The sequence below is a fragment of the Eurosta solidaginis genome, chromosome 1, assembly GCF_040869045.1.
Source record: "Eurosta solidaginis isolate ZX-2024a chromosome 1, ASM4086904v1, whole genome shotgun sequence".
Lineage (NCBI taxonomy): Eukaryota > Metazoa > Arthropoda > Insecta > Diptera > Tephritidae > Eurosta > Eurosta solidaginis.
This window is the reverse complement of record NC_090319.1, coordinates 103,892,703-103,905,221: the sequence shown is the minus strand read 5'-3', so window position 1 is coordinate 103,905,221 and position 12,519 is coordinate 103,892,703.

Sequence of the window (12,519 nt, the reverse complement as noted above, 5' to 3'; positions counted from 1 at the left end):
CCTCAAAAGCCTTAGGGAAAAGTGGCAGGTGAAGGACGCGGACGTCACCACGAAGGTGTTAGAGGAAGACACACAGCCAAATGGTGATGCGAGCTGCACAGAGCAACACTCAGCATAGCATTTACGCCTCGGGAAAGAAGTCACCTTCATGAAGCGGCACAACATCCGCATTGCTGCCATCCAAGAGTCAAAACTCTCGCCAACATCTGCTTTGCAGACCTCCTCTGGGTAAAACGTCCATAAATCGTGAGAGCGGAAATTGAGGTGGGCCCGCATTTATCACCCACCACTCAATGCAAAATAATCTATTTGCTCCTGACATCGGCCGCAGGGACAGCGTTCAGGCACGTCACGGCATATCTTTCCGGTCCGGCGATGCCAATTTAGAAATTATCAATCATTATCATGTCACCTGCTGCTCCAATGGATAAGCCCACTACTCACCGGTGAAAATTTCATTATTCTAGGCGATTTCATTGCTCACTACGATTTGTAGTATTCTGATCTACAGGCGGAGAGCATGGGTGAGATGCTGGTGGACCACATAGAAGAAACGGCGCTCCGCACGATAAACGAGGACGCACCCACACGTAAAGTAGGAAGCTGTAATAGTTCGCCAGATATCTCCATAGTGACCGCAGGACTTGCTAACTGAGTCAACTGGCGGCCGATGGTAAGATTGGCACCCGGCCACCTACCCATACTCCCACCTCTGAAAAACTTACTTTCATAAACTTCAAAAAAGGAAGGTGGGAAGATTACAAAAAGTACATATACAATCGATTTGCTCCTCTCCCGATGTCGACTGATGCCCGTCAAGGAGAGCGTGCATTCAGCAAGGTGGTTGAATACACGTCGGCTCGTTTTATTCCCACTGGAAAAATCCGTAAATCTGGCCACACCCTCCGGCAGGCTGCAACCTTTGCGAGAGAGCATAAACCAACGGATCAGGCAGCTTGTGGATAACCACAAGCGGGTGTTGGTGATGGGAGCAGTATTTAAGGAATTGTAACCTCTGCCGGTGTAGGTAAACTATGGTCTACCGAAAAGTACCTATCAAAACCGACTAAGCACAACGACAAAATATTCATCGCCTTTGGGGATAAATTCCTGTCGGAGAAATGTGTGAGCGCCAATACGTAATGCATTTCGCGGTTGACAAAGCTAGCCGGTGGGCCAACAGACGCGCACACAAGTATAAACACAGCCCATCCCTACTACCATCACCGCCAAAGAGGTTGAAGATACCATCGATCATGCTAAACCATCTTAAGTAGTAGGCCCAGACGGTATAGCCAAGCCGATGCTTAAAAAACGTGGCAAAGAGGGATTTAAATATTTAGAACATGTCTTCAACCTGTCTTTGCCAACCTTAATCATCCCCGAAAAATGGAAAATAGCGAGAGTGGTACCGCTACTAAAGCCGTGGAAACCAGCTAACATAGGAGATTTTTACAGTTAGATATCCTAGCGCCAGTAGCCAAGACACTTGAAGCCATTGTTCTGCCCTATTTCTTTGCAAACTTGCGTCTTGCGAATCATCAGCATGGCTTTCGAAAATTACATAGCACTACCACCGCGCTAAACACCACCAACAAACAGATAAATTGCGGATTGAATCAAAGACCCCCATAACATCTACACCCTGAAGAATTAAACAGGGGTACCACAGGGTGGTGTCCTACCTCCTCTCGAAAGCTGATATTGTCAGCGACAAAATTATCGGCGACCTTATTTAGAAATGGAAACGGCAAATGTCGACCATATTGGACATCCACGTCGATGGCATTACGCTACCAACTCTCTTACACCCAAAAATACTGGGTGTGACGCTCGATCAGGATCTATATTTTGGCGAGCATGCAACAGTAATTGTACCTTTAATCCAGAGCCGTGATAAAATCCTCGAATCTCTTGCGAGCAGCAATTGGGGTAAAGACAAAGAAACACTCTTTACCACTTACAAAGAAATTGGCCGGCCGATTGCATGCTACGCGTCCCCGAAATGGTCGCCAAGTCTAAAGGTTAGGTTAGAGTGGCCACCGGTGCGAGCACCAGTGCACTTAGGCCCATGATTGTCATACCACGTGGATCTCTTCCCTACTCAAACCAACAGGTCGATACAGCAAACATCAGGAGTTTCTTAGATTCCAACTTAGCCAGATCACAAAGATCGTCAAAGAAGGGAGATCCCAGAGATTTCTTCCTCTTGTGCCAATGCGCGGGACAATCGCACAGAAAATGTTTGACTGTTTCTATCTCCTCTTCGTCTTTGCTGCTCCTGCAGTAATCATTCTAGGGAGCACGCAGCCGTTATGCGTGCCTCCCGATTGATATGTGAACGGTTATAAGTCCAACCACCAGAGATATGCCCCCCTACCAATAAGAAGGAGACTTTTTGTGCGTCTCGCGTCCCATTCAGGCCACACGAGCTTAGAGTGGTAGCAGTATTCAAGATTGCTCCATCTCACACCCGCTTCCGTAAGGAAAATCCCTTTCAAAATGAGCTAACAGGTAGCGAGCGGCATACACAATCCCTTCTAGGACGACGAAAGCGGAACGGATGTGCCCCCTCTTGCAAGTTCGTCAGCCATCTCATTGCCCGATATATTCGAGTGTCCAGGCACCCATACCAGACTGAGGGAAGTTTGCTCAGCGATCTCGTTAAGAGATTTGCGGCACTTCTCTACGGTCCTGGACTTACATGTGAGCGATCCAAGTGCTTTTAGTGCAGCCTGGCTGTCAGACTAAATACAAATTTGGTTATAGCCGTGAGCCGCCTTACTCAGGTGATCAGCGGCCTCATTTAAAGCAGCCACCTCCGCCCGAAAGACGCTGCAATGATCGGGTGGGCTAAATGATAGATTCCACCCTAGTTGAGGTGCAAAGACACCGCTACCCACCTTATTATCCAGTTTGGAGCCGTCAGTATATATCTGCAGCCTATCGCTCAGGTCCGACGGCTCCTTCAACCAATAATCCATATCCGAGATAATAACCCCGTACTTCATATTGAAAAATACAGTCGGAGCGCAATAGCCGACGAAGGCAAATCCAGATAATTAAGGATGGCTGCATGGCCATCCACATTGTCTCTCCATCTGTACAACTCTCGCAGCCGCAGAGCAGAAAAGGCCGCACATTGCTTGGCCATTAAATCTATTGGCAACACATTAAAAATAGTGTCCAGCGCCTCCGCAGGGGTGGTGCGCAGAGCACCCCCACGCAGATTAGAGCACTTCTTTGTACCTTCTGGAATACCCGTAGGTTTGATTTACTATCTAAGCTCATCCACCAGACCACTGCCCCTTATAAAAGAATTGGTCTAACCACAGCGGGGTAGAGCCACAGGGTAATATCCGGTGATAATTCCCTCTTCGCGCAACAGCTCCCCTATAGCTGTACAGTGCCACCGTTGCTTTTTCCACACGCTCCTGAGCGTTTTCCCTCCAGGATAGTTTCCTATACAAAATTACTCCTAGGTATAAGGTTACTCACAGGAAGAAAATACATGCCTACTAAAATACTGCTCTTAGAACCGCTACGATCTGTCTTCTTATGTCCCAGAACATCAGCTACATAATGAGGCGAGAGTACTCCCATTAGGGAGAGAAATGAAATGCTGAACAAACAGTTTCTGTTGAGCACCCAGAAACCTGGACATCCCAATAGATATCTGATTGAAAAGGTCTCGCCTTCTAGGGGCCTAAGACGTCATCTCCGCAAGCATTGAGATAATGCGGCACCTAAAAACAGCCGTATGTAGAAGAAGAACACAAAAACGTCCTCAGTGATATCCACAAAAGGGCGTCCGACCTCTATGCCAATAATTACCCGGCGAACCCCTTTCTTAAAGATAAATACCATAAACTCGCAGAAGAGGAAAGCAATCTCCATAGGCAGACGCGCGTCACTCTAGCTCAACTTCGATCTGGATACTGGGAAGGGTTAAACTCTTACCTATCCAGAATTAACCCCGACATACCCAATGTATTTCCTGCTTGCATCTTGTCCCCACATGATACCAACCATCTTTTCAATTGCAATGTGGAACCAACGCCTCTAACACCCTTCTCACTCTGGTTCACGCCTGTTGAAACAGCAAGTTTCCTTGGACCTGCAACAAGGACCTCGAAAGCACTTAACCCAAAGGGCAAGAGGAGGACGTATACGTCAAAATGTGGGTGTTGGAGGGGGACAAACAGCCCAATGGTACTGCGAGTCTTACAGATAAACCTCCAACACGTAAAGTGGCGTCGGGCGAACTCCTCTTACCCTTGAGGAGGGATCGTTTGATGTGGCGCTGATCCAGAATCATTTATTTGGCTTTTACTCATCGTTACTTACCGTCGAGCAGAAGAATAAGCCGGCATTTATCTTGACAGCCTGCTATATGGCCCATACTGCGGAGACACCACCGGTGTAATGCAAGAGGCTAGTAGAGGAGGAAGGGCGGTTGGTCATAGGTGCGGATGCAAATGAGCACCTCAATGCGTGGGGAGGAGGGGATATGAATGGGAGGGGTGAATCTCCATTTTATTTCATCCTGCACACCAATTTGCAGAGCGCCTGTTGGAAGAGTCACAACATAGGTTGGTCCAACATCCAGCAAAGTTCTTGACATTACATTAAGCTCTGAACGTGATATATCAAGGTATGATTGGGTGGTTCTTTGTAGACCATCCTTCTCCGACCATGCGTATATCAGCTTCAGCATTCCCCTAAAGAGGGTTCAGAAATCAGGAACCTTTAGAAACCCTTGGTCAACGAACTGGACGAAATTCCAGAAACATGTAGGAAAAAAATGGGACAACCCAAAATAGGTTGGCAATGTGGAGGAACTGGAGGAGTTCAATGTTTCCTAACAAAGACGCTTATGACTGCGTATAACAGAGCTTGCCCTCTAAGAAGATTCAGAGGAAAAGCAAAGCTGGCATGGTGGAGCAATGAGCTGAGTGTTCTTAGAAGACAGGTAAAAGAAATGTTTAAGCTGGCAAAGAGCGCGTTGAGGAGCTACAGGCTCGAAATGTCCAGGGCGAAGAGAGTCTCATGTAAAAATTTCTGTGTGTATATCGAAAGTCCTAGCAAGGGAAACATAGTCCATGGACTTATAAAGAAAAATAAAGGGAAATGGTCACGTTATAGTGGGGAGTTACTTGAGGTGGACATATTTCCCATCGGGAGATGATTTCGAAGAGCCAGTAGAAAGCACTAACACTACGATCACGGAGCGGGTAGTGCCCAGCTTGGTCACCAATACGAAAATCGAATGGGCGGTGAAGAGAAGACGGATATGGTATTGTTTACTAAGAGGTAAAAGATCCAAAATTAGACCAAGCCTAAGTTATGAGGGGTGACCCCGCAGGAGAAAGATTGCACAAAATTTCTAGAAATCATTCTAGACAGTTAAGTCTTCGTGGTCTCGACAGCACTTTATGCATGCAAAATAATGCTGCGGTGTACGTGGGGTTTACCGTCCTCTCTCTCTCATTGGGTTATTACAGCGGTTGTAAAGCCTATCCTATACTATGAAGTCGTTGTTTGGTGGTCGGTCACTCAAAAAAGAATGCACCTCAAAAAATTTGATGAGTATGTAAACTATCAATGCTTAGCATAACGGGATCTCTGAAAACAACCCGGACACCTGCACTGTATGCTATTCTGCACACTCCAACTTTACATCTGGTAGCAACGAGACTGGATGCCTCGGGGCATCTTGATCGCACCATATGGCCAAGTGGTATAGCATCACCAAATACTGGACGAACAGACTACGTAGTTCCCTACCTGCGCTTCGATGGGTCTCGTAGAGCCAACATAGAGGTGGAGCGTTCGTGCAAAGGCGCTCAAATTACAGACGAGCCGATATACATATATACCGATGGTTCCAAAGTAATGGTAGGAGTACGCTCAGAGAAAAACGCCGTTCTAAAATCCAGCATCACCGGACTCATTTCAAGCTTTTCATGTTCTTAAGAACATTGTTCTCATTAATAGAACATTTGTTCATATTTTAAGACCATCCGTTCTCTTTTCAAGAAAATGGATGTCAGTTCAAGAATAAGGTTGTTGTTTTGAGAACAGGTTGTTCGTTTTTCAAGAACAAAAAAGTAAGAACATGAAAAGCTTGAAATGAGTCCGGTGATGCTGGATTTTAGAACGGCGTTTTTCTCTGAGTGTACTCCTACCATTACTTTGGAACCATCGGTATATATGTATATGGGGAAGGTCAAGAACAAACCGTTCTTGAATTGAGACCGAAAAATGTTAAATCGACCACAAATCGTTCTCGAAGCGTGAGAACGAAAATTGTTAAATCAAGCCCAAGTAGTGCTTGAAATGAGCACTGAAGGTTCACACATCAATACTAAAGTGGTCATAAAATACGAACGGTGTGCTTGGAAAAACTGTTCTTAAAACAAGCCCATCGGTCACGAATTAAGAAAAAACGTACTTAACAAACATTTTTCAACGTTTGTTTTGTTTCGTTCGTTTTAGAACGATTTTTTCTCTGAGTGTAGGGTATGCGGTATACTGCGCAGATTCGGAATTAAACAAATTGTACACTGCCAGATCACTGCAGTGTTTTTCAGGCGGAAGTAGTAGCCGTGAGTAAAGCAGTAGCAACACTAGGGCCGCGTAAATTTTTACATTGACAGCCAATATAATCACATCTAAAAGTGCCGAGGAGTGTCAGCAATCCCTGGAAAGACTCGGGATTTTGAGAAATAAACATCTATATTGGGTCCCTAGGCATATAAGAATAAATGGAAATGAAGAAGCGGATGTACTTGCTAAACAGGGCGCTCGAAGCTTGTAACGTTCCAATCATAGGTGAACAGATGAACATGCAATTAAAACTATTCGATTTTTGTACGTTTATTAATCGAATTTCACTAATCTTATATTTGGTTTGCTTAGGTTAATCGAATAGCCGTCATTCAATGGTTATTCCAATATCTTACCAACATCGAATACCTGTTTTTATCAAGCGTTATTTGACACAAAAACTAAATTTTTTTTGGGGAAATGAGCGCAACAAAAAGGAAAGGACTTGGATTTTTTTTACAAAATGCAGTGAAGGCAAGGTGCTATTTTAAGTTTTCGCATCCCTACGTCCTCGCTTACTATATTACAGGAAGGAATAAAGTTAGTTTGGCGACATGTAAGTTAAAAATCTAACAAATTATATCTAATTTATTGGCTAATATCGTTACCAATAAAAAATATAGCACACCTACACGTGTATCATCTAATGAAGCGCAAACAGCATTAGAACAACAGGAAACTTTATCGCGGGGAAACCCGGATATAAAGTTCCTTCTGAGCAAAGAATTCGATCACGTTTACAGCTTATATACACCGATATACAACAAAAACTTTCAAGACAGTTGACTGAGACAACAAGAGCGTCCATTACTGTAGATGGACTTCAAGAAGCCAAGACATGATGATACTATTTGAGAATTAAAAACAGTCACCAAAATCATCAAAAACATCCCAATCCAGGGTGTTATGCGGCACCGTGCCCATTGGATATTTTGCAGACGGGAGGTTAATCTGGCTGTATTTGTACGGAGCCTCTCTGACACCGGGCCGCCTCAGAGAGTAGAAATGGTCTTACCGCGGTAAGGGGCTCTGCGCGGCGGACGACACTTTTCCCCCTTTCAATAAGTTGACCCTAAGCTGGCCTCGTCTAGCAAGGGGTCGTACGAACAAGATGAATAAAAAACAAAACAAAAAAGAAACTTCGTCCTCCTCCACAGGGAGAAGGACAACACCAATGGTATCCATACGCCCTAGTGAACTAGGGAGGGCTACCAAAGCTAAAGGGAAGAGCGACTTGGTGGGGGCCGGCACTAGTATGGACGCGAAGGGAGTTGCGCTGGCAACGGCGAACCCTGACGCGCCTGCTGTTGCCGAACACCGACCAAGCGCCGGAACGGCAACCATTTTTCCCACGGCTGTGGCAGGGGTCTCTGGACCTGGCCACTCCGAGCCAAGGGAAAACGGGGCCGCAACAGCTACTTCAACCGGGGGAGCGATTGCGTTGGAAACGACGGGTCGGCTCCCCATGGACGACAAGAGGGCAACCTCAGTCAATACGATCTTAGGTGATCTGAAAGGGGCAAGTACCAGTATGGCGGCGAAGGTAGTTGCGCTGGCAACGGCGAACACTGACGCGCCTGCTGATGCTGGGCGCCCGTCTGACGCTGGTACGGCGACTGTTCTCCCCACGGCTGTGATAGGGGTCCCACGATCTGGTCACACTGAGCCAAAGGAGAAAGGAGCCATAAAAAAGACCGGGGGTACGAAGAAGAGTCCCACAATGGATCGTTCCACAGGAACAAAAGAAGGGCTGCAAAAGTCCTGTCAAGGTATGAGGGCGTTCCGCTGGAAACGCTGTCAGAGAACGCTAGGAATTCGGTGGAAAGGGCGCGAGCCCGCCGAATTTTCGGGGTTCTCTGCCAACAAATGTAGAAAGCGCAACCCCATAAAAGCATCAAAGGTCCGATGAGGATATTAAACCACCGCCGAAAAGGCACCAAAATCACCCCGCGGTAGCCAAACCCAGCTATGCCGAGGTAGCCAAGGGCCGGGTCCTTATAGGAATCCTGGACCGAGGGAATGACCGTGGTGCAATCCCTAAAGACCAGTGGCCGTACGTCCGGAATGAAATCGGTAACGCCGTTCTCGACGTGGTGATGGAGTCTCCGGGTAGTCCGCCGCGAGGTTCTGATGCAGGATGGTACCAGGGCCAAATCAAGGTACTCGCTTGCGAGGACGCAAGGTCTGTTGCGCTGTACAAGGCAGCAGCCGCAAAGCTGGGACAAGTCTATCCCGGGGCGAATATTGAGGTCGTCCACTGGAAGGACATTCCGGCTCGGCCAAGGGCCAGGGCACGGGTTCCAGCAGTTCCAGCAGAACCTGAGAGAATTCTCAGGATGCTGCACTGATTAACCCGGCTCTCCCAACGCAGGACTGGATTGTCATCCAAGTCGAGGACGCTGTAGGACTTAGGAGACAGGTCGTGTTAGCCCTGAATAAGGAAGCTCTCGATCCCCTTAGACGGAGCAAAGGAAGAGTGTTTTACGGGCTCGGTGAGGTCGTAATTCACGTATACCGTGGGGACGCACAGCGCGCATCCCTTTCGAGTGCCTCTTTGGACACGGACATTGAGGCACCCGAAGCGGAAATCTCCGACGCCGAAAGCCTGGTTTCCGCCACGTCAAATTTCGCAGGGGCTTTTGGGCAATTTGTCGATGGAGGATGCTCTGCTGGATAGCGACGGAGAGGATCCCAACATCACGGTGATGGAGGCAGGGGAGTCTTAGCAAGCTCATGCTGAGGTTGCTCCAGATAAACTTGCATAAAAGTAAGGCAGCCTCGGCTGCTCTCATCAGTCGCCTTTCTAAAGGTGACGTCGAACTGGTCCTTATCCAAGAACCCTGGGTGAACAACTCAAGGATTTACGGATTGGGGGCCATTGGGTTTAAGCTCATCCGAGCTGCAGATGAAGGTAAAGTTAGAACCTGCATTTTAGTAAAGGCCGAGCTAAATATCTTTCTCTAACCTAATTATAGCAATGGTGACGTTACAGCGGCCAGCTAGGCAAGCGGAGGCACCCAATTAACGCTAGCCTCCGTTTACATGCCGTACGACGCAGAGGAACCTCCTCCGCAAAAGACGGTAAAGGATCTGGTGGCCGACTCAAGCAAAGGCCATTTGCTAATCGGGACAGACGCAAACGCCCACCACGTGCAGCGGGATAGTTCCGACATAAACACTCGTGGTGAGTCACTTTTTGAGTACCTTTTAATAACTAACCTTGTAGTTTGCAATGTAGGTAATGAACCAACTTTTATTACTAAAAACTGTAAGGAGGTTATTGACCTCACTATTTGTAGCGAAAGCGTTTTTTGGTGGGTTAAAAAATGGCGTGTTCTTGAGGAACATTCCTTTTCAAACCACCGGTATATTGAAGTAATGTTAGAGTTCTTCGTCGATCAGCCCATTGCGAGACGTAACCCACGTAATACAAACTGGGAACTACATAATGAGCTGTTAGCAAGAGAACTACCAGAACTGCCCCCACAAAGCCCCTGATCAACGGAGGAGTTTTTTGTTTGAACCCATCACAGGGTTAGAGATTCTAACAATTACTAAAAATCTAAACAACTCCAGTTCGTGTGGTTTTGATGGGATATCAAATAAACTGCTTAAGAACACAGCCCTTAATTTAATAGACATTTTGAAATATCTTTTTATTACCAGTGTTTACACCGATGTCTTCCCTGACCAGCTGAAATGTGCGATAATTCTACCCCTATTTAAAAGGGGTGACAAGAAGGATAAAAATAATTATAGACCGATTTCCCTGTTGCCCTCCATCTCTAAAGTTTTCGAGACAGCACTAAAAAACCGTATACTACTATTTCTTGAAAGCAAAAATTTCTTTGGCTCGAGGCAGTTCGGGTTCAGGTCGGGCCGTTCTACTGAAGATGCGCTCCTCAAATTTTGTTCATTCATTTGCAAAGGGTTGGATAGCAAAAAAAGCTGCGGGGGTCTCTTCGTTGACATTACGAAGGCTTTTGATACAGTTGACCGTAAATATTTACTGGATAAATGATACTGTGCCAGCTTTCGTGGGTTTATACACGACTTGTTCAGATCTTATCTAACAGGTAGGGTGCAAAGGGTAAGAATTCAAGACATTCTCAGTGATCCTAAATCAATAATAGTTGGGGTTCCACAAGGTTCCGTGCTGAGTCCTATTATTTTCCTAGTTTATATAAATTCCATGTTTGACTTACCCTTTAAAGGAAATGTTACTGCGTTTGCTGACGATCTTGCATTAGCATATGGCTCAGGTGGTTTTTTTGACCTAACTGCTAATATAAATTATGATGTCTCTCTATTAAGATCTTGGTTTGCAAAACATAAACTCGTCATCAGCAGTAAAACTAAGTTAATGTTTTATAGCTTGAATTCAAGGCAACCTCCAGATGTCAAACTTTTCATTCTTCAGATTGCGAACGCTTCACCCTTCATCAGCATTTATGTCCTGAGCTAAAGTCTTGTACTTTCAATTCTCTTACACCCTGTAGCGCCAATTGCTTTGTAATTGGCATAGTAGAGGAATTTCAATACCTAGGTCTAATCGTTGACTGTAATATGAATTGGTCTAGGCACATTTCCCGTTTGAAAAAATATTTGCAATATTCACTACGCTGCTTCTATCAACTCAGGAATTACTGCTCTAGTAAAACTATGAAAACAGTATACTACGCATTATTTCACCCAAAATTGCTACATGAATCACCTGTTGGAGAGGCGCCAGTTTGAACAAAATTCAACCACTTATAACAGAACAAAATTCAACCACTTATAACAAATACTAAAACAATTGCATAAGTGTGTGTAAAAATTGAGTGACAACTCCCCACAGTGTGCTAAAAGAAAATGTGGACTGTGAAGTTCGAAATTAAAAAGACCTTGGTTATTTGATTTGAAAGAAAAATAAAGGCAAATGGTCACGTAATAGTGGGGAGTTACTTGAGGTGGACACATTTCCCATCGGGAGATGATTTCGAAGAGCCAGTAGAAAGAACTAACACTACGATCACGGAGGGAGTAGTGCCCAGCTTGATGACCAAAACGAAAATCGAATGGGCGGTGAAGAGAAGACGTAGTATTGTTTACTAAGACGTAAAATATCCCAAATTAGACCAAGCCTAAATTATGAGGCGTGACCCCGCAGGAGAAAGCTTGCACAAAATTTCTAGAAATCATTCTAGACAGTTAGTTTTCGTGGTCTCGACAGCACTTTATGCATGCAAAATAATGCTGCGGTGTACGTAGGGTTTTCCGTCTTCTCTCTCTCTCATTGGGTTATTACAGCGGTTGTAAAGCCTATCCTATACTATGAAGTCGTTGTTTTGTGGTCGGTCACTCAAAAAAGAACGCACTTCAAAAAATTTGAGGGTATATAAACTATCAATGCTTAGCGTAACGGGATCCCTGAAAACAACTCGGACATCTGCACTGTATGCTATTCTGCACACTCCAACTTTAAATCTGGTAGCAACGAGACTGGTTGCCTCGGCACCTTGAGCGCACCATATGACCAAGTGGTATAGCATCATCAAATACTGGACGAACAGACTACCTAGTTCCCTACCTGCGCTTCGATGGGTCTCTTAGAGCCAACATAGAGGTGGAGCCTTCGTGCAAAGGCGCTCAAATTACAGACGAGCCGATATACATACATATATACCGATGGTTCCAAAGTAATGGAAGGAGTAGGGTATGCGGTATACTGCGCAGATCCGGAATTAAACAAATTCTACACTCTGCCAGATCACTGTAGTGTTTTTCATGCGAAAGTAGTAGCCGTGAGTAAAACAGTAGCAACACTAGGGCCGCGTAAATTTTTAGCAAAGCATTTGATCCGATTACAGCTTATATACACCGATATACAACAAAAACTTTCAAGAGAGTTGACTGAGACAACAAGAG